Source organism: Raphanus sativus, unplaced genomic scaffold (assembly GCF_000801105.2).
Source record: "Raphanus sativus cultivar WK10039 unplaced genomic scaffold, ASM80110v3 Scaffold1479, whole genome shotgun sequence".
In the NCBI taxonomy this organism is placed as follows: Eukaryota; Viridiplantae; Streptophyta; class Magnoliopsida; order Brassicales; family Brassicaceae; genus Raphanus; species Raphanus sativus.
Genome location: NW_026616790.1, coordinates 1 through 21,817, shown reverse-complemented (window position 1 = coordinate 21,817; position 21,817 = coordinate 1). Strand labels below are relative to the sequence as shown.

Here is a 21,817-nt window from a genome sequence, read left to right as displayed (position 1 = left end):
CCTCCTAAACCATTGAGATTCGCTCTCAAAATTTGTTTCTCCTATTCAGATTTATAGATGTTCTCTCTCGATACAAAACCCTAATATCAACCTCTCCCACTCTTCCATTCTCTTAACCCTAATATCATTCCCCCCCCCCCCCCCACTCTTCCACTCTCTTCTTCGTTCCTTCTCTTCCACCTTCCAGCAGATCTGCTCGCTCTGTTCCGCCCCTCTGAAATTGAACTCAGAACAACGCTCAACAAGCTTCGCCTGTTCTGTGGTGAAATAGTCTAAGGTCGCCATTCCAGGCGCCTCCACAGCCCTTCGTGGTACCGTCGCCTGCTCCAGCGCCTCTGGTTGCTACCATTGCCGGAGGGACTGTCTATCTTCAGCCTTTTGGTCCCATCTTACCCTCAGTACCAGGTTAGTAAGGATTTAAAAATTCGAATTAGGGTTTTTGAATTCCATCTGCTTTAACTTTGTTTGGTGTTATTGTGCTCATTTATGATTGTGTGATGCTGGTTATGAAAGCTTGGCTCTTGATGTATGAATCTCACATGGTTTACAATAAAAGCTTTGATTTTTGGTTTTGGTTTTACAGGAAGAATAAGAAGAGACCGCCCGAGTTCATCTCCATTGTCACCTGCCTCTACTCATCTTCACTTTGTTCTTTCGGAATCCGTACTCCTCCTGAGAACGCCTCTCTCTCTCTCTCTCCTCTGCAGCCGAATCCGAACCCAACAGTACCCACAACAACCCATGTCTCCCAACACGGCACCACTACCTGAGCTCATGGGTCAATACCCTCCTCAAAGCCCTCACGCTATTCAATCTCCTCTCATGTTTGCTCCTCAGGTTCTCTCTCTCACTCCAGATTCACTTCCCCTAAACAACAGATCTGAAAAGAATTGAAGTTGTTAAAGTTTGTATCTTTGTGTAGGTTCTGGTGCTTCCTCTTGAAGGACAGTGCTGTTGAGAGGTCTTTGGATATTTGGAAGACAAAGTCTTGTCTTTTGAGTTTTATTTTGGTTGTCTTTCAAATCTCTCATTGTTGTTGTGTTTGTATGTTTGTTTGTATCAGAAGTTTGCTTCAAAGATCTGTGAAAGACTTCACTATAATGAAAGTCTTGGCTTCAGGTATGTATGAGTATAGATTCATTGCTGGCATTCCATCTCCGCTGACTAGACCTCAGAACCCATTCTCAACCATTGATTATTTGATTGATTAAATTATTTAGTCAGCTGCAACTTAAGTTCTCTGTTACATAATTTTGTTTATTTTGGATAAAAATCTTGACAGTGTATCTTTTAACTGGTTTTGGATCAATCTGAACTAGATATGAAGTCTTATTGTCTGAAGGTGTATGCTGCTTGTCCTGTGTCATTGTTTTACTTAGTTTTTGTATGAAGATTGCTCAAACTGGCTGAAGATCGTGCTACTACTCCTATTTTTAAAGTTCGTTGTGTCCAATATGTAATCTAAAAGCAGACACTTTCTTTTGTTGCCGTTTGATACTGAAATCTTTGTTCAAACTGTATACTAAATTGGTTTCTTTTTGTCTCTATTACAGGTTTCTCTCTCACCTAATTACATTCTGCTGACACGGATACTTCAAACCCTGCTGTCATGGAAGATGCTCAAAGCTCATACCACTCTAGCAGGCAAGAATATACGTACACTTCTTTAGAGTTTTTATTTTTATTTTACATCGTGTGCTTTGTGACTGTGTTCTTTCATTGATATTGGTGCTAATCCCTGCATCAACAATACCTTGCAATAGATTTTCATTTAATTTTTTTTTGGGTGAAATGTTATCAACGAGACAACTAGAAACCCCATGCTCCTAATTTGCTTCTTCTTCGCCAAGTGTAGAGTTAACAACATAATCAAGTTTTGTATCTGGCTTTTTCACAGGTATGAGCCTTGATACTCTGTCCCACCTAGGCTGAATTAAAGTACCATTCATCGTAAGGTTTATTAACTTCCCTTTACATGGTTTGTAGTTACTTGCATCAAATCAGAAAGTCTAATAATCACTTAACTGTATGTTAGATTCTCTCTGTAACATCCCGGGCCCGGCCCAAAATGAAACCCAAGAGCCGCAGGCCCAAGTGAGTGAAACCCTACCCCATGGCTCTCCCACTTCTTATAAAAAGGGGCAGCATTCCTAGGGTTTCATCACAAGAGAGACAGCAAGCGAAGCCCTGCCCGACCAGAACCTCGCCGCCGCCTCCCGCCGCCGACGACCAGCCGAACACCACAGTCCGTACACCGCTCGCCGACCGCCCCGCGCGCAGTCCGAGCCGTCGATCCCGAGCCCCCAGTCGTCGCCTTCTTGATTCCTTTTCGTGTAACCTTCTCAGATCTGAACCTTAAGGTAATCTAGATCCCTAACCTTCTAAGTCATTGGGTATGACTAGATCTAAACCTAAGCTTCCTCTTTCCACTTGTGTATCTGTATGGATCAGATCCGGAGTGGTGACCATCTCTTCTCCTTATTCCTAGATCCAGATCTACCGCCCCAAGAAACTAAGGTGAGGACTTGGATGTGAACTTATCTCTTGTTGAATAACCGTGGACATAGTCCTTGTTGATGTGATCTATATTTCATGAGTTGTGTGTTGAGTCTTGTGTTAGATCTTTCAATCTAGTGTGATGTGTGAATGGTGGAGCCCTAGTCCTACTAGGGCGACGTTGAACCGATCCGAAAGTGTCTAGGATGATGTCAAGTTGAGTTGATGAGTAAGATGTGGAGTGAGGTATGAGTATGAGAATGTGGAAATGGATGTGTCATTGAACCTTGTTTGTAGTCCTGCTTGGACCACCGAGAACGGGTGGGCGTCTAGAGTCTAGGGTGTGTTGTGTTGTGAAAGGAACCGCGCGAGGGCGGGATATAAATAAGCAAGTGTAGTGGCGCCTTAGGATCGAGTCAAGCCAAAGAAGTGGCTGTGTCAGGCTATGAATGGCCGGGGGGCAGACAGAGCAAGAGGGCCAACGTGCTGCAATCCGGGTAGCCTTTAGGAAGCTGGAGAGGGGGACAGTTTTCCCGAGAGAGGGCGCCCCTTCCAGGTTAGGGCGGCACGAGGTGGGACGTCCGTAAACGGCTATAGGTCTTACGTCTAGGTTGATTGGAGTCAGTTGTCCTAGTTGTGTTTGGATTGTTTAAAGTATGATTGTGTTGACTGTTATTGGGCTTGAGTGAGTTCGTGGGTTCCTTGAGCCTGCCCTCACTGAGTATTCTGTACTCACCCCTCCTTCTTTTCAGGTATGGCTAGGAGAGAGCAGAAGTAGAAGTCCATATGGTGCAAGTTGTTTTTCAAGTTTCATTTGCTATCAGAACCATTTTCATTCGGGTTTTTCTTATGATTATCGAATAATCTTTTCTTGTGTTGAATTTCACTTTCATGTAAGACGATCTTGAGTTTTAATAAAGGGTTTTTGAACAATCTATAAAAAGACTTAGTGTTTTATAAAGGGCCCAGGGATAGGGATGTTACAATTGGTATCAGAGCGGGGTTAAACCCGCCGGTGCTGTCCCGTGCGGGTATGAAAACAGTCTTTTGCATTCGGATTTTTTTTTTAAAAATTTTCAAGTGATTGCAAAAGAGTTTTAAAGTTAAGTAACGATAGTAGAAGCACCACTCGGACCGAACTCCCTGCTCCCTAGTATGCACATCGGTTTGATCAAATTTGACCTAATACCCGCTTCGTTTGTCACAGGATGCCTCCTAAGAACACGAGAGCCGCGCCAGTAGCAGGAACCGCCCAGCGAGCAGCAAGACGGGCCACGCGCTCCGCGTCCCAAGCCTCCAGTGAAGCCGAAAGTCAGAATGCGGGTGCACCAGGGAACGGGAACCCCGCAGTGGAGCCAAATGTTGTGAATGCAGCGATCCTAGAGGAGCTGCGGAGGTACCGAGAAGCCTACGGGGGTCAGCTCTCCAACGGTGCAGCTGCAGCTGGAGTCGGGGCCGTTCCGATACCGCCAGCCTGGAACCCGAATCCGATACCGCCAGCTGGGAACCCAAACTTGATACCGCCTCCACCACCACCGCCGCCGGCAGCTCCTGCGGTGGTACCTGCATAAGGACCCACGTATTGGGACATGATGAGGCATATGAGAAATATGCAGATGGAGTTCTTCAGCGGTAAAGCAGATGCCATTGCTGCCGATAACTGGAGGAGGCAGCTCGTGAGAAACTTTCTCTCCGCCCAATGCCCGCCCGAGTTTTGCAGGGATCTGGCAGTCCACCATCTTAAGGATGACGCCCTGGTCTGGTGGGAAGGGGTAGTCGACAGCTCAAATGGGATCCATTTGACGTATGACGACTTTCTGGAAGAATTCAACGGGAAGTACTTTCCTGTGGAGGCCATGGACCAGATGGAAAGTAAGTTCCAGGACATTCGTCAAGGCTCGAGGAACGTGAGAGAGTATGGGGATGAATTTCACAAGCTTCGGAGGTTTGCAGGGCACTACTTGAGCGACCGAGAATTGGTTCGACGGTTCCTCAAGGGGATGAGGATCGAGTTAAGGAACAGTTGCAACATGCGAGACTGCCGCACGAGTTAATTGAGAAGGCAGCTGAGCAGGAAGCAGGGTTAGAAGAAGAGCGGAAACAGAACCAGGCCTCCAAGAACCGAGGACTCAAACGGACCCGTGACGCAGTACCAGCCGGAGAAGCCGCCCCGGCAAAGCCTCTTTGTCGGAGGTGCGGCCGGAACCACTCCGGAGAGTGTCGGGTGGGCGTGTGCTACAACTGCGGGCAGCCCGGACATGTTCTTCGAGATTGCCCAAACGAAAGACAGGTGCGACCGGGCAGAAACCGATGCTACCGTTGCAACCAGGAGGGACACATAGCCCGAGATTGCCGAACACAACTAGGAGGGAATGCAGAAGGAGCGCCATCGCCGCAACAGGGAGAACCAGCTGGAAGGCCACGTGCATATGTGGCTGGGCCCCCGAGGGTCCCGAACCGATCGCTGGTATGCTCTATCACCGAATTTTCGTTGCACTTATGTGAGATTAGAACTGTGGTCGCATAGCTTAGCGTTAGTATCATGTAGGATCCGTCCGCGGTCGGGGGAGTGGCGGCGTTTACTCTCTTCGACACCGGGGCAACCCATAGTTTTGTGAGCCCTAACCTTACTCGCGAGTGGGCGTTTAAGGGGAGCTACAACACCAAGGTCGCGGGGGTCGAAACTGCGGAGAAGGAGAAGTTATCAACCAAAGGGAAGTACGAGGAAGTGCCAGTGATCCTCGCAGGCATAAACCTACCCGTGGACCTGCTGGAGTTGGAGCTCGGACGGTACGAGGTGATACTAGGAATGGACTGGTTAGCTCAGCATGGAGCTATAATCGATTGCGCCAAGACTTGTGTTCGGATTCCATTAGATGGGAGGCAGATTGTGTATCGAGGAATGAAGACCAGGACTGGAGTGTCGGTTATCTCGTTGGTACAAGCGGAAGAAGCAATTAGAAAAGGGAGTGAGGCCTTTCTAGCCACCATAGAAATGGTGGGGGAGACGAAGGCACCGGAATTGGGAGGTATTCCCATGGCAGCGGATTATACAGATGTATTTGAACCATTGCGCGGACCTCCCCCACACCGGAATAATGCTTTCACAATTGAACTAGAGCCCGAGACTGCTCCGGTATCCAGGGCGCCCTACCGATTGGCACCCGCAGAAATGGCGGAACTCAAGAAGCAGTTGGAAGACCTAGTAGAGAAGGGTTTCATAAGACCGAGCAGCTCACCGTGGGGTGCGCCGGTGCTGTTCGTAAAGAAGAAGGACGGGAGTATGCGTCTCTGCATAGACTATCGGGGGTTGAACAAGGTGACCGTTAAAAACAAGTACCCCCTTCCCCGCATAGACGAACTTCTGGACCAGTTGGGAGGAGCCACTTGGTTCTCCAAGATCGATCTCGCGTCGGGATACCACCAAATCCCTATTCACCAGGAAGATGTTAGGAAGACGGCGTTCCGCACCCGGTATGGGCACTTTGAGTTCGTGGTAATGCCCTTCGGTCTGACTAACGCACCGGCAGCTTTCATGGGGCTGATGAACGATATTTTTCGTGAATACCTTGACCGGTGTGTGATTGTCTTTATCGATGATATTTTAGTTTACTCTAAGAGCAGAGAAGATCATGAGCGACACCTGTCTATGGTATTGGATAAGTTAATAGAGCATAAGTTGTACGCGAAACTAAGCAAGTGCAGTTTTGGCAGCGGAAGATCGGTTTCCTTGGACACATGATCTCTGAAGCTGGTGTGGAGGTCGACCCGGAAAAGATAGAAGCAATCACGAAATGGCCAACACCGTGCAACGCAACTGAGATACGTAGCTTCCTAGGTCTGGTCGGGTATTACCGCAAATTCGTCGATGGATTCGCAGCAACAGCAAGACCTCTTACCCGGTTGACGAGCAAAGAAGTAAAATTCGCATGGACGGAAGCATGCGAAGGGGGATTTAAACAGCTAAAAGAAGCCCTGACTAAGGCCCCGGTACTGGTCTTACCCAAACCCGAGATACCTTTCACCGTCTATACAGATGCATCTGGAGTGGGGTTAGGATGTGTACTCATGCAAGAAGGGCGGGTCATTGCATACACGTCCAGGCAACTACGGAAACACGAGGCTAACTACCCGACGCACGACCTAGAACTGGCAGCCGTAGTTTTTGCCTTAAAAATCTGGCGATCATATCTTTACGGAGAGAAGGTGCAATTCTACACCGACCACAAGAGTCTGAAGTATGTCTTCACTCAGGGAGATCTCAACCTACGCCAGCGCAGATGGATGGAACTCCTGGCAGATTATGACCTGAATATTGATTACCACCCTGGAAAAGCCAACTTGGTGGCAGACGCCCTGAGTCGAAGAAAAGCCAATGTATCCGCCGCCAAGGAAACGCAAGAGCTAGCCGTGACTCTAGCACATCTGTGCCTACGAGCGACGTCAGTAGATGAGAACAGGGCCGGGTTAGAGGCTGTGGAACAAGCCGACTTACTGAGACGCATTCGTAGCGCCCAAGGGTCCGACCTCACGCTCCAGGAATTGGTTGATAAAGAGGCAGTCGGATACCGCACCGCCAGTAATGGGACCATTCTGTTTAGAGGTCGAGTATGTGTGCCCAACGGAAAGGATCGCGCGGTCGCGTACCGACTCGCCTTACCAGTAGCGTTGTCAGATTTTCACGACGTATTTCACGTATCGGTACTCCGGAGAATTAGTAAGAGAACCGGAGCTCATTCTACCACATCCCCCTGCGGACGCTCAGCATAATCTGACATGTGTTAGTGAACGGTAAGGATCATGGATAGAAAGGAAGTTAATAGTCGCGGGAAAAGTCAAGAATGGTGCTAGTCCGTTGGGAGAGGGATGGAATCTACGAAGATGTGTGGGAACCTGAATCGCAACTGCGGAATAGCCACCCCGGGATGTTTGAGGATCTTGAGAGGAACTGGGACGAGACCCAGAATTCGGGGACGAATTCATTTCTAGTGGGGGAGAGTTGTAACATCCCGGGCCCGGCCCAAAATGAAACCCAAGAGCCGCAGGCCCAGTGAGTGAAACCCTACCCCATGGCTCTCCCACTTCTTATAAAGGGGCAGCATTCCTAGGGTTTCATCACAAGAGAGACAGCAAGCGAAGCCCTGCCCGACCAGAACCCCGCCGCCGACGACCAGCCGACCACCGCAGTCCGTACACCGCTCGCCGACCGCCCCGCCCGCAGTCCGAGCCGTCGATCCCGAGCCCCCAGTCGTCGCCTTCTTGATTCCTTTTCGTGTAACCTTCTCAGATCTGAACCTTAAGGTAATCTAGATCCCTAACCTTCTAAGTCATTGGGTATGACTAGATCTAAACCTAAGCTTCCTCTTTTCACTTGTGTATCTGTATGGATCAGATCCGGAGTGGTGACCATCTCTTCTCCTTATTCCTAGATCCAGATCTACCGCCCCAAGAAACTAAGGTGAGGACTCGGATGTGAACTTATCTCTTGTTGAATAACCGTGGACATAGTCCTTGTTGATGTGATCTATATTTCATGAGTTGTGTGTTGAGTCTTGTGTTAGATCTTTCAATCTAGTGTAATGTGTGAATGGTGGAGCCCTAGTCCTACCTAGGGCGACGTTGAACCGATCCGAAAGTGTCTAGGATGATGTCAGTTGAGTTGATGAGTAAGATGTGGAGTGAGGTATGAGTATGAGAATGTGGAAGTGGAATGTGTCATTGAACCTTGTTTGTAGTCCTGCTTGGACCACCGAGAAACGGGTGGGCGTCTAGAGTCTAGGGTGTGTTGTATTGTGAAAGGAACCGCGCGAGGCGGGATATAAATAAGCAAGTGTAGTGGCGCCTTAGGATCGAGTCAAGCCAAAGAAGTGGCTGTGTCAGGCTATGAATGGCCGGGGGGCAGACAGAGCAAGAGGGCCAACGTGCTGCAATCCGGGTGGGCCTTTAGGAAGCTGGAGAGGGGCGGTTTTTCCCGAGAGAGGGCGCCCCTTCCAGGTTAGGCCGGCACGAGGTGGGACGTCCGTAAACGGCTATAGGTCTTACGTCTAGGTTGATTGGAGTCAGTTGTCCTGGTTGTGTTTGGATTGTTTAACATATGATTGTGTTGACTGTTATTGGGCTTGAGTGAGTTCGTGGGTTTCCTTGAGCCTGCCCTCACTGAGTATTCTAACTCAACCCTCCTTCTTTTCAGGTATGGCTAGGAGAGAGCAGGAGTAGGAGTCTGTATGGTGCAAGTTGGTTTTTCAAGTTCATTTGCTATCAGACACATTTTCATTCGGGTTTTTCTTATGATTATCGAATAATCTTTTCTTGTGTTGAGTTTCACTTTCATGTAAGACGTCTTGAGTTTTAATAAAGGGTTTTTGAACAATCTAAGGAAAGACTTAGTGTTTTATAAAGGGCCCAGGGATAGGGATGTTACACTCTCCCTATGTGCATTCACATTAACGACCATGTCTGCTATGCACAGCTACACTTTATATTATGACTTGTGTTTTAGGTGGAGGATCAAAGGGATTTACATATAAGATATTGTCTCTGGTGCTTTGTTTTTGGCCTTGTCCTAACAGTGAACTGTTTATTTCTGTTGCACATTAGGTGGAGCAGCGCTAGGAGATAAAACTTCAGGTTTAGATGCTTGTGAAAGTGGTGATGGAATCGTTGAAGGTCTTGGAAGTGCAAGCCAAGAATAAGAAGCTCATGAGGCTTAGTTTAGATATCAAATAAATTTTTGGTTTATTTTTTGTTTAGGTTTTCTTATTTTGTAAACAATTTCGATATTAAATAAAATTTTTAAGATATTATAGTTTCTTAAATAATTTTGATATTATATATATATATATATATATATATATTTTTTTTTAGTTTTTAAAATTGCTATTATAGCAATTATTATCCGCTATTATAAGTTATAAATTGCACAACCAATAAACGCTATCAAACTAATATTTTAATATTGCATCAAAAAAACGCTATCTAAAGTGTCCTAGAAAAGATTGCGTGAGATGAATTACAGCGTTTGCCATAACGCTGTGTTATCCTGTGATAGCGTTTTCCTCATGCTATGTATGAGACATTTTCTTGTAGTGACAGGCTAATCTGGGAATCATCTAGATAGAAGGTGGGATATCTTCTTGCTCACAACACTTATGAGATTTATTCAACTTCTTGGTTATTCTCCACTGATTAGTGGTTCCAAATAAAGCTTCTTAGATCGTGGTTCCAAATAAAGCTTCTTAGATCGTGGTTCATCATTGTTTGATAAGAATCATGAAGATATTGCCATATTGATGTGGACATCGACCAGAACATCACTCCTAAACCATCCTTAAGGTCTCTGAAGGACCAATGACACGTTCCAAAGAGAGAAGGCTCAAAGAAGGTTTAACTTGCGGTTCAAGCCATCATGAACCACCTAGAAGAACCACCAGCCCTACCTATAGCTCAACTCACCAAAGTAGAGCATATCAACAAGACAAGTGATGACTTGAGCAATGCTTTGCGCAACTCAATATCACCCAAGGTAAGCCAGATTATTTGGATGGAACTGATAAAGATGTTTACTTCGCAGGAACTAAAGAGGAAGCCCTTCCAGATAAAGAAGAAGACCTTCCAAGCTATCGGGAAGCCTTTCCAGAAGACGAAGAAACCTTTCCTAAACAGGATGCCTTTCCTGAATGGGATGCCTTTCCAGAAGATGAAGAAGTCCTTCCAAAACAGACCAACTTCTAACCAAGGGAAGTATTTTCATTATTTACGATTTGTGCAGGTAAGATGGGTCAGTCTACTGGTTCCTAGAACTCTCCCATCTCCGCAGCAACCAAGGTTCAAGGCCAAGACTTAGTTTAGGCCTTTCTCTTATTTACTTTATGCATCTTTCCTTTTTTGGTCTTAAACCGGGGCAATGTTAGTTGTTTTTGTTTCTTTTCTTTTGAACCTTTAGTCCTGTCGTTTTGAGTCTTTTATTTTCTTTTGAGTCGACCGTTAGGTCATCAGCTGATGGACTATTAATAAAGTCCCACACGCAGCTTTGTAAGACAAAACTTTTTACCTAGATTAATATATGAGTCAGTTTGCCCCCTAAGCAAGCCGCCATCTCTCTCTTCCTCCTTGTGTGATTCAAGCAGCAAGAGTTCGAACTGTATCAAGGATCTATCATCCTCCTTGTGGTGTTCTTCGATCCATCATCAACTCCATTAACCGATCCAACAAGAGAGTGCGTTATAGCCAGCTTGTTTGATCCCATAACACTTGATCTATCTAGTCAAGTGCCATCACCATCGACCATCCTTTGTTCTCAAGAGAGTGCGTGAAAGCCAGCTTGAGGATCCATCTCCACCACCTTCCAAATGCTCCATCCGAGTCTTATATCATTTTGGTATCAGAGCCAAAGGACCATCCTTTGGTTGTTCTTACCTTTATCTTTTTATTTCATTGTTCTTAGATTTCTTTAATCAAAAACCCATAAAAAAAATAGTTATCTTTTGCATCTAGTTTCAATATCAAGTATTTCCTTGTTTTGTTTTTAATAAAAGAAAAACCATAAAAGGTTTGATTGTTCTTGCTTGCATCCGCTTGTTTGATTCATAGAAATTTTCGAAACCCAAAAATATTTTGTTCTTTCCTCACGCCACAATCTTGTTATTTGTCAAGTTTCCTTATATTGTCGTTTGATTGCTTGCCTTTTATTCTACAATTTTCGAAAAACCCCATAAATATTTTCCTTTTTTTATTTCTTTTCTTTAGTCGATTTATCTTTTAAAATTTATATAAAAAAAAAAAATTTCAAAGTTTTCTTCTCGTTTGAATTAAGTTACCGTTGGTGCTTTGACCTATTGTTGTTTTTGTTGCGTGTTAGTGAAACCAAACCAACAACATGGGAGATGAGAACGTCAACAATGGAGCAGATCATGGTTGCCATGAGGGAAGAGATGAGGGCTGTTGTAGGAGAGCTTGGTCAGCAGATCAACACTCGTTTGAACCGGTTGGAGCAACCTCCAAGGAGAGGTCCACGCCGCAATCAAAACCCTATTCCTGAAGATGAAGATGGGGAGCCTGAAGATGATGAGAGCATGCCGAGCCTTGATGATGATGATCCCCTCCAGAACCGCAATCCTAGGAGACAGGACCCGCTTAGGCACAACAGAGCTAGATAAGCTCATCATAGAGAGCACAACAAAGATATTAAAATTGTTCCTCCTATTTTTACAGGAAAATCTGATCCAGAAGCTTACATGGATTGGGAGAAGCGCTTAGAGTACATCTTTGAGTGTTATGGTTATGGAGAACACAAGAAGGTTGCCCTAGCTGCTGCTCAACTCACCGAGAATGCACTTGCTTGGTGGGACAGGAATGTAGCTGAGAGGAGAAGAAACCGCTTTGGAGCAGTCACAACTTGGGCTGACATGAAATATCTCCTAAGGTTAAGATATGTTTCTGATTATTATCATAGAGACTTACAAAAACGTTTTCGCAAATTGTCTCAAGGTAATAGGTCAGTAGAAGAATACTTTGAAGAGTTTGAGAAGTTGATGAACTCACTGGAGTTAGAAGAATCTGAGGAAGCATTGATGGCTCAATTCATTGATGGACTTCAAGAGCGTATCTCCAGGAAGGTAGAGAGAGCTCAATATAGTGGTTTACATGAACTAATCCATTTGGCTGTGCAGGTTGAGAAACAAATCAAGCGTAAGACCACCACTAGTAGGTCTAGAAACCCACAACCTTGGACTTCTAATGTCAATAAACCAGTGACAAAGGTAAAGCTGTAGAGATTGATTCTCGGTTCAAGAGTAAGAATGATGATTCAAACAAAGTTCCTAGACAAGATCAAAACAAAGGTACTAACAATCAACGAGCTAGAGATGTTACTTGTTTTAGATGTCAGGGGCGAGTTCATATGGCTAGGGAATGTCAAACCAACGAGTCATGACTATCACCATTAATGGAGACTATGAGTCTCAAGATGAAGCCGAGATGGAAGCAATGGACTCTGGAGAAGAAGTAGAGTATCCGGATACTGGAGAGTTGTTGGTCACTCGGAGAGTACTAAGTACAATGACCAATCCTGAAGAGAAAGTTCAAAGAGAGAACCTCTTCCACACTCGCTGCACCATCAAAGCTAAGGTATGTAACTTGGTTATAGATGGAGGATCTTGTACTAACGTGGCTAGCAAGTATATGGTGGACAGGTTAGGTCTTGAGACAACCAAGCACCCTCGGCCCTATAGGTTGCAATGGTTAGACAACAAGACTGAGCTGAAGGTCACTGAGCAAGCAAAGATATCTTTTAGTATTGGTAAGTACCAAGATGAAGTAGTGTGTGATGTGGTACCAATGCAAGCCGGTCACATCTTGTTGGGAAGGCCTTGGCAATTTGATCGAGCCACATTCCACAATGGACGCACCAACTACTATTCTTTCAAGTTCAAAGACCGCAAGTACAACCTAGCCCCTCTCAACCCATCTGAGGTACACGAGCTACAAGCTAAGATGAACAAGGAAGATCAGTTAAGTAAAACTAACCTTATGATTTCTCCTGGTGTTATTTTAAAGACCTTGAGTGCTCAAGGCACTTTACTACTAATGGTTTTAAAAGAGTGTTTAAGTATAGGAAGCTCAGATACGCAACTTCCTAAACAAGCTCAAGCCGTGCTAGACAAGTTTCAAGACTTGTTTCCTGAGGAGATACCAGCTGGATTACCTCCAATCAGAGGGATTGAGCATCAAATTGATCTCGTGCCGGGCTCAGCGTTGCCAAACAAACCAGCATATAGGATGAATCCGGAGGAGACCAAAGAGCTAGAGAAGCAAGTTCAAGACCTGATGGATAAAGGATACATCCGAGAGAGTCTAAGTCCTTGTGCTGTGCCGGTTCTCTTAATTCCCAAGAAGGACGGATCATGGAGGATGTGTGTAGATTGCGTGCCATCAACAACATCACCATCAAGTACCGACACCCAATCCCCGCCTAGATGACATGCTTGATGAGCTTAGTGGAGCAACTATCTTTTCTAAGATAGATCTAAGGAGTGGTTACCATCAAGTAAGGATGCGTGAAGGAGATGAGTGGAAGACTGCCTTCAAGACCAAGCAAGGTCTATATGAGTGGTTGGTTATGCCCTTTGGACTAACCAATGCACCAAGTACTTTCATGAGACTCATGAACCAGGTTCTTAGATCATTTATAAGTAAATTTGTAGAGCATCTAGAACTTGTTTTGCTTACACTTCGGAAGGAAGGTTTATATGCCAACCTAAAGAAGTGCACATTTTGTATTGACCAGCTTGTTTTCTTAGGCTTTGTAGTGAGTAAACAGGGTTTACAAGTGGATGAAGAGAAGATCAAAGCCATACAAGAGTGGCCTCTTCCAACGTCTATTGCACATGTTAGGAGCTTTCATGGCTTGGCTAGTTTCTACATGCGCTTTGTTAGAGATTTCAGTACCATAGCTGCTCCATTGACTGCTGTGATCAAGAAGAATGTTGCTTTCTCATGGGGAGAGTCACAAGAAGCTGCTTTCAACACCTTGAAGTACAAGTTAACTCACGCGCCAGTGCTAGCTCTACCTGACTTTGACGAGATGTTTGAAGTAGAGTGTGATGCATCCGGAGTGGGTATAGGAGCCGTGCTACATCAGAGGAAGAAACCAGTAGCCTTCTTCAATGAGAAACTAAGTGGAGCAACTCTCAACTACCCTACATATGACAAGGAACTATATGCATTGGTTAGAGCTTTAGAGACTTGGCAACACTACCTAAGGTCTAAGAAGTTCATTATCCATACTGATCATGAGACTCTCAAGCACTTAAGGGGCCAAACTTCACTTAAGAGAAGACATGCTAAGTGGTTGGAGTTCATTGAGACCTTTCCATATGTAATCAAGTACAAGAAGGGTAAAGAAAATGTGGTAGCCGATGCTTTGTCAAGGAGGCACGCTTTGATCACTACCATGGATGCTAAAGTGCTAGGATTTGAGCACATCAAGGAGCTGTACAAAGATGATCCGGAGCTGAAAGAAGCCTTCCAATCATGTGGGAAAGGAGCTTTCCAATCTCATCACTTGCATGAAGGGTTTCTATTTAGGGATAAGCGGTTGTGTATTCCTCAAGGTTCCATGAGAGACCTCATACTTCAAGAAGCACATGGTGGGGGTCTTATGGGTCACTTTGGAGTAGACAAGACCTTGGCGATTGTAACTGAACATTTCTTCTGGCCACACCTCAAGAGAGATGTTGAGAGACATTGTGCTAGATGTGTTCCTTGCCACAAAGCCAAGTCCAGGTCACATCCTCACGGTTTATACTTACCTTTACCAATTCCTAATGCTCCTTGGGAGGATATTTCTATGGATTTTGTTTTAGGTTTGCCCAAGATAAGACACAAGGATTCAATCTTTGTGGTGGTGGACCGGTTTTCAAAGATGGCCACTTCATACCATGTGACAAGTCCAATGATGCATCTCAAACAGCAGACTTGTTCTTTAAAGAAGTGGTGCGCTTACATGGGATACCAAGGACCATTGTATCTGATAGAGACACCAAGTTCCTAAGCCACTTTTGGAGGACCCTATTGAAGAAGCTAGGCACTAAACTACTCTTCTCAACAACTTGCCATCCTCAAACATATGGACAAACTGAAGTGGTAAACCGAACCTTATCTATTCTACTTAGAGTTACTCTTGGTCGTAACTTAAGAACTTGGTTAGATTGCCTTCCATTGATTGAGTTTGCTTATAACCATGCTACCCATTCTGCTACTAAGATGTCTCCTTTTGAAGTTGTTTATGGGTTTAATCCACTAACCCCTTTGGATCTTAAGCCAATTCCACAAGTTGAGCAAGTTAATCAGGATGGTTTAAAGAGAGGCGAGGCAATCAAGAAGCTACACCAGCAAGCCCGGGAGAATGTCATCAAAAAGACTGAGGACTACAAGAGAATAGCTGACAAGACGCGCAAAGAGATGATCTTTCAACTAGGAGAGTGAGTCTGGATAGATATGAGGCCTGAGAGGTTCTCACAAAGGAAATCCAAACTAGCCCATAGAGGAGCTGGCCCTTTCCGTGTCTTGGAGAAGATCAATGACAATGCCTACCGTCTGGAGCTGCCAGGTGAGTTTAATATTTCTCATACGTTCAATGTTACTGACTTCTCTCCTTATCTTGCAGATGATCCAGTTTTGAGGTCAAAACCTCTTGAAGGGGGAGGGAATGATGTGGACATCGACCAGAACATCACTCCTATAACCATCCCTAAGGTCTCTGAAGGACCAATGACACGTTCCAAGGAGAGAAGGCTCAAAGAAGGGTTTAACCTTGCGGTCCAAGCCATCATGAACCACCTAGAAGAACCACCAGCCCTACCTATAGCTCAACTCACCAAAGTAGAGCATAGCAACAAGACAAGTGATGACTTGAGCAATGCCTTTGCGCAACTCAATATCACCCAAGGTAAGCCAGCTTATTTGGATGGAACTGATAAAGATGTTTACTTCGCAGGAACTAAAGAGGAAGCCCTTCCAGATAAAGAAGAAGACCTTCCAAGCTATCGGGAAGCCTTTCCAGAAGACGAAGAAACCTTTCCTAAACAGGATGCCTTTCCTGAATGGGATGCCTTTCCAGAAGATGAAGAAGTCCTTCCAAAACAGACCAACTTCAAACCAAGGGAAGTATTTTCGTTATTTACGATTTGTGCAGGTAAGATGGGTTAGTCTAGTGGTTCCTAGAACTCTCCCATATCCGCAGCAACCAAGGTTCAAGGCCAAGACTTAGTTTAGGCCTTTCTCTTATTTACTTTATGCATCTTTCCTTTTTTGGTCTTAAACCGGGGCAATGTTAGTTGTTTTTGTTTCTTTTCTTTTGAACCCTTAGTCCTGTCGTTTTGAGTCTTTTATTTTCTTTGAGTCGACCGTTAGGTCATCAGCTGATGGACTATTAATAAAGTCCCACACGCAGCTTTGTAAGACACAACTTTTTACCTAGATTAATATATGAGTCAGTTTGCCCCCTAAGCAAGCCGCCATCTCTCTCTTCCTCCTTGAGTGATTCAAGCAGCAAGAGTTCGAACTGTATCAAGGATCTATCATCCTCCTTGTGGTGTTCTTCGATCCATCATCAACTCCATTAATCGATCCAATAAGAGAGTGCATTATAGCCAGCTTGTTTGATCCCATAACACTTGATCTATCTAGTCAAGTGCCATCACCATCGACCATCCTTTGTTCTCAAGAGAGTGCGTGAAAGCCAGCTTGAGGATCCATCTCCACTACCTTCCAAAGGCTCCATCCGAGTCTTATATCACATATGTTCGAACAGGCTAATCTGGAATCATCTGGATAGAAAGTGGGATATCTTCTTGCTCACAACTCCTATGAGATTTATTCAACTTCCTGGTTATTCTTCCACTGATTAGTGGTTCCAATCAAGCTTCTTAGATCGTGGTTCATCCTGGTTGATAAGAATCATGAAGATATTGACATATGTCCGAACAGGCTAATCTGGAATCATCTGGATAGAAATGGGATATCTTCTTACTCACAACTCCTATGAGATTTATTCAACTTCCTGGTTATTCTCCACTGATTAGTGGTTCCAAATAAAGCTTCTTAGATCGTGGTTCATCCTGGTTTGATAAGAATCATGAAGATATGGCATATGTCCGAACAGGCTAATCTGGAATCATCTGGATAAAAAGGGGATATCTTTCTTGTCACAACACTTATGAGATTTATTCAACTTCCTGGTTATTCTCCACTGATTAGTGGTTCCAAATAAAGCTTCTTAGATCGTGGTTCATCCTGGTTTGATAAGAATCATGAAGATATTGCCATATGTCCGAACAGGCTAATCTGGAATCATCTGGATAGAAAGTGGGATATCTTCTTACTCACAACTCCTATGAGATTTATTCAACTTCCTGGTTATTCTCCACTGATTAGTGGTTCCAAATAAAGCTTCTTAGATCGTGGTTCATCCTGGTTTGATAAGAATCATGAAGATAATGGCATATGTCCGAACAGGCTAATCTGGAATCATCTGGATAGAAAGTGGGATATCTTCTTACTCACAACTCCTATGAGATTTATTCAACTTCCTGGTTATTCTCCACTGATTAGTGGTTCCAAATAAAGCTTCTTAGATCGTGGTTCATCCTGGTTTGATAAGAATCATGAAGATATTGCCATATGTCCGAACAGGCTAATCTGGAATCATCTGGATAGAAAGTGGGATATCTTCTTACTCACAACTCCTATGAGATTTATTCAACTTCCTGGTTATTCTCCACTGATTAGTGGTTCCAAATAAAGCTTCTTAGATCGTGGTTCATCCTGGTTTGATAAGAATCATGAAGATATTGCATATGTCCGAACAGGCTAATCTGGAATCATCTGGATAGAAGGTGGGATATCTTCTTACTCACAACTCCTATGAGATTTATTCAACTTCCTGGTTATTCTCCACTGATTAGTGGTTCCAAATAAAGCTTCTTAGATCGTGGTTCATCCTGGTTTGATAAGAATCATGAGATATTGCATATATGTCCGAACAGGCTAATCTGGAATCATCTGGATAGAAGTGGGATATCTTCTTAACCACAACTCCTATGAGATTTATTCAACTTCCTGGTTATTCTCCACTGATTAGTGGTTCCAAATAAAGCTTCTTAGATCGTGGTTCATCCTGGTTTGATAAGAATCATGAAGATATTGCATATGTCCGAACAGGCTAATCTGGAATCATCTGGATAGAAAGTGGGATATCTTCTTACTCACAACTCCTATGAGATTTATTCAACTTCCTGGTTATTCTCCACTGATTAGTGGTTCCAAATAAAGCTTCTTAGATCGTGGTTCATCCTGGTTTGATAAGAATCATGAAGATAATGGCATATGTCCGAACAGGCTAATCTGGAATCATCTGGATAGAAAGTGGGATATCTTCTTACTCACAACTCCTATGAGATTTATTCAACTTCCTGGTTATTCTCCACTGATTAGTGGTTCCAAATAAAGCTTCTTAGATCGTGGTTCATCCTGGTTTGATAAGAATCATGAAGATATTGCATATGTCCGAACAGGCTAATCTGGAATCATCTGGATAGAAAGTGGGATATCTTCTTACTCACAACTCCTATGAGATTTATTCAACTTCCTGGTTATTCTCCACTGATTAGTGGTTCCAAATAAAGCTTCTTAGATCGTGGTTCATCCTGGTTTGATAAGAATCATGAAGATATTGCCATATGTCCGAACAGGCTAATCTGGAATCATCTGGATAGAAAGTGGGATATCTTCTTACTCACAACTCCTATGAGATTTATTCAACTTCCTGGTTATTCTCCACTGATTAGTGGTTCCAAATAAAGCTTCTTAGATCGTGGTTCATCCTGGTTTGATAAGAATCATGAAGATATTGCCATATGTCCGAACAGGCTAATCTGGAATCATCTGGATAGAAAGTGGGATATCTTCTTACTCACAACTCCTATGAGATTTATTCAACTTCCTGGTTATTCTCCACTGATTAGTGGTTCCAAATAAAGCTTCTTAGATCGTGGTTCATCCTGGTTTGATAAGAATCATGAAGATATTGGCATATGTCCGAACAGGCTAATCTGGAATCATCTGGATAGAAAGTGGGATATCTTCTTACTCACAACTCCTATGAGATTTATTCAACTTCCTGGTTATTCTCCACTGATTAGTGGTTCCAAATAAAGCTTCTTAGATCGTGGTTCATCCTGGTTTGATAAGAATCATGAAGAGATATGGCATATGTCCGAACAGGCTAATCTGGAATCATCTGGATAGAAGTGGGATATCTTCTTACTCACAACTCCTATGAGATTTATTCAACTTCCTGGTTATTCTCCACTGATTAGTGGTTCCAAATAAAGCTTCTTAGATCGTGGTTCATCCTGGTTTGATAAGAATCATGAAGATATTGCCATATGTCCGAACAGGCTAATCTGGAATCATCTGGATAGAAAGTGGGATATCTTCTTACTCACAACTCCTATGAGATTTATTCAACTTCCTGGTTATTCTCCACTGATTAGTGGTTCCAAATAAAGCTTCTTAGATCGTGGTTCATCCTGGTTTGATAAGAATCATGAAGATATTGCCATATGTCCGAACAGGCTAATCTGGAATCATCTGGATAGAAAGTGGGATATCTTCTTACTCACAACTCCTATGAGATTTATTCAACTTCCTGGTTATTCTCCACTGATTAGTGGTTCCAAATAAAGCTTCTTAGATCGTGGTTCATCCTGGTTTGATAAGAATCATGAAGATATTGCCATATGTCCGAACAGGCTAATCTGGAATCATCTGGATAGAAAGTGGGATATCTTCTTACTCACAACTCCTATGAGATTTATTCAACTTCCTGGTTATTCTCCACTGATTAGTGGTTCCAAATAAAGCTTCTTAGATCGTGGTTCATCCTGGTTTGATAAGAATCATGAAGATAATGCATATGTCCGAACAGGCTAATCTGGAATCATCTGGATAGAAAGTGGGATATCTTCTTACTCACAACTCTTATGAGATTTATTCAACTTCCTGGTTATTCTCCACTGATTAGTGGTTCCAAATAAAGCTTCTTAGATCGTGGTTCATCCTGGTTTGATAAGAATCATGAAGATATTGCCATATGTCCGAACAGGCTAATCTGGAATCATCTGGATAGAAAGTGGGATATCTTCTTACTCACAACTCCTATGAGATTTATTCAACTTCCTGGTTATTCTCCACTGATTAGTGGTTCCAAATAAAGCTTCTTAGATCGTGGTTCATCCTGGTTTGATAAGAATCATGAAGATATTGCCATATGTCCGAACAGGCTAATCTGGAATCATCTGGATAGAAAGTGGGATATCTTCTTACTCACAACTCCTATGAGATTTATTCAACTTCCTGGTTATTCTCCACTGATTAGTGGTTCCAAATAAAGCTTCTTAGATCGTGGTTCATCCTGGTTTGATAAGAATCATGAAGATATATGGCATATGTCCGAACAGGCTAATCTGGAATCATCTGGATAGAAAGTGGGATATCTTCTTACTCACAACTTATGAGATTTATTCAACTTCCTGGTTATTCTCCACTGATTAGTGGTTCCAAATAAAGCTTCTTAGATCGTGGTTCATCCTGGTTTGATAAGAATCATGAAGATATTGCCATATGTCCGAACAGGCTAATCTGGAATCATCTGGATAGAAAGTGGGATATCTTCTTACTCACAACTCCTATGAGATTTATTCAACTTCCTGGTTATTCTCCACTGATTAGTGGTTCCAAATAAAGCTTCTTAGATCGTGGTTCATCCTGGTTTGATAAGAATCATGAAGATATTGCATATGTCCGAACAGGCTAATCTGGAATCATCTGGATAGAAAGTGGGATATCTTCTTACTCACAACTCCTATGAGATTTATTCAACTTCCTGGTTATTTCTCCACTGATTAGTGGTTCCAAAATAAGCTTCTTAGATCGTGGTTCTCCTGGTTTGATAAGAATCATGAAGATATTGGCATATGTCCGAACAGGCTAATCTGGAATCATCTGGATAGAAAGTGGGATATCTTCTTACTCACAACCCTATGAGATTTATTCAACTTCCTGGTTATTCTCCACTGATTAGTGGTTCCAAATAAAGCTTCTTAGATCGTGGTTCATCCTGGTTTGATAAGAATCATGAAGATATTGCCATATATTCGAACAGGCTAATCTGGAATCATCTGGATAGAAGTGGGATATCTTCTTACTCACAACTCCTATGAGATTTATTCAACTTCCTGGTTATTCTCCACTGATTAGTGGTTCCAAATAAAGCTTCTTAGATCGTGGTTCATCCTGGTTTGATAAGAATCATGAAGATAATGGCATATGTCCGAACAGGCTAATCTGGGAATCATCTGGATAGAAGTGGGATATCTTCTTAACTCACAACTCCTATGAGATTTATTCAACTTCCTGGTTATTCTCCACTGATAGTGGTTCCAAATAAAGCTTCTTAGATCGTGGTTCATCCTGGTTTGATAAGAATCATGAAGATATTGCATATGTCCGAAACAGGCTAATCTGGAATCATTGGATAGAAGGGTGGGATATCTTTTCTCACAACACTTATGAGATTTATTCAACTTCCTGGTTATTCTCCACTGATTAGTGGTTCCCAATAAAGCTTCTTAGATCGTTGGTTCATCCTGGTTTGATAAGAATCATGAAGATAATTGCCATATTGTCCGAACAGGCTAATCTGGAATCATCTGGATAGAAGGTGGGATATCTTCTGCTCACAACACTTTGAGATTTAATC

At 43.4% G+C, this 21,817-nt stretch overlaps 1 long non-coding RNA gene across 6 annotated transcripts; it reads left to right on the top strand.

The window, feature by feature from the left end:
* Window positions 1–59: 59 nt before the first annotated feature.
* LOC130504287 (uncharacterized) lies at window positions 60–1,650 on the top strand. Of its 6 annotated transcripts, none has more exons than XR_008941205.1 (5): window positions 60–405; window positions 584–837; window positions 923–1,119; window positions 1,380–1,456; window positions 1,554–1,650. It is a non-coding gene; the product is annotated as an uncharacterized LOC130504287 (long non-coding RNA). The 6 variants fall into 6 exon arrangements; XR_008941206.1 differs by having other exon boundaries at window positions 62–405; window positions 1,380–1,438; window positions 1,554–1,644; XR_008941201.1 differs by having other exon boundaries at window positions 63–405; window positions 1,393–1,456.
* Window positions 1,651–21,817: the final 20,167 nt, after the last annotated feature.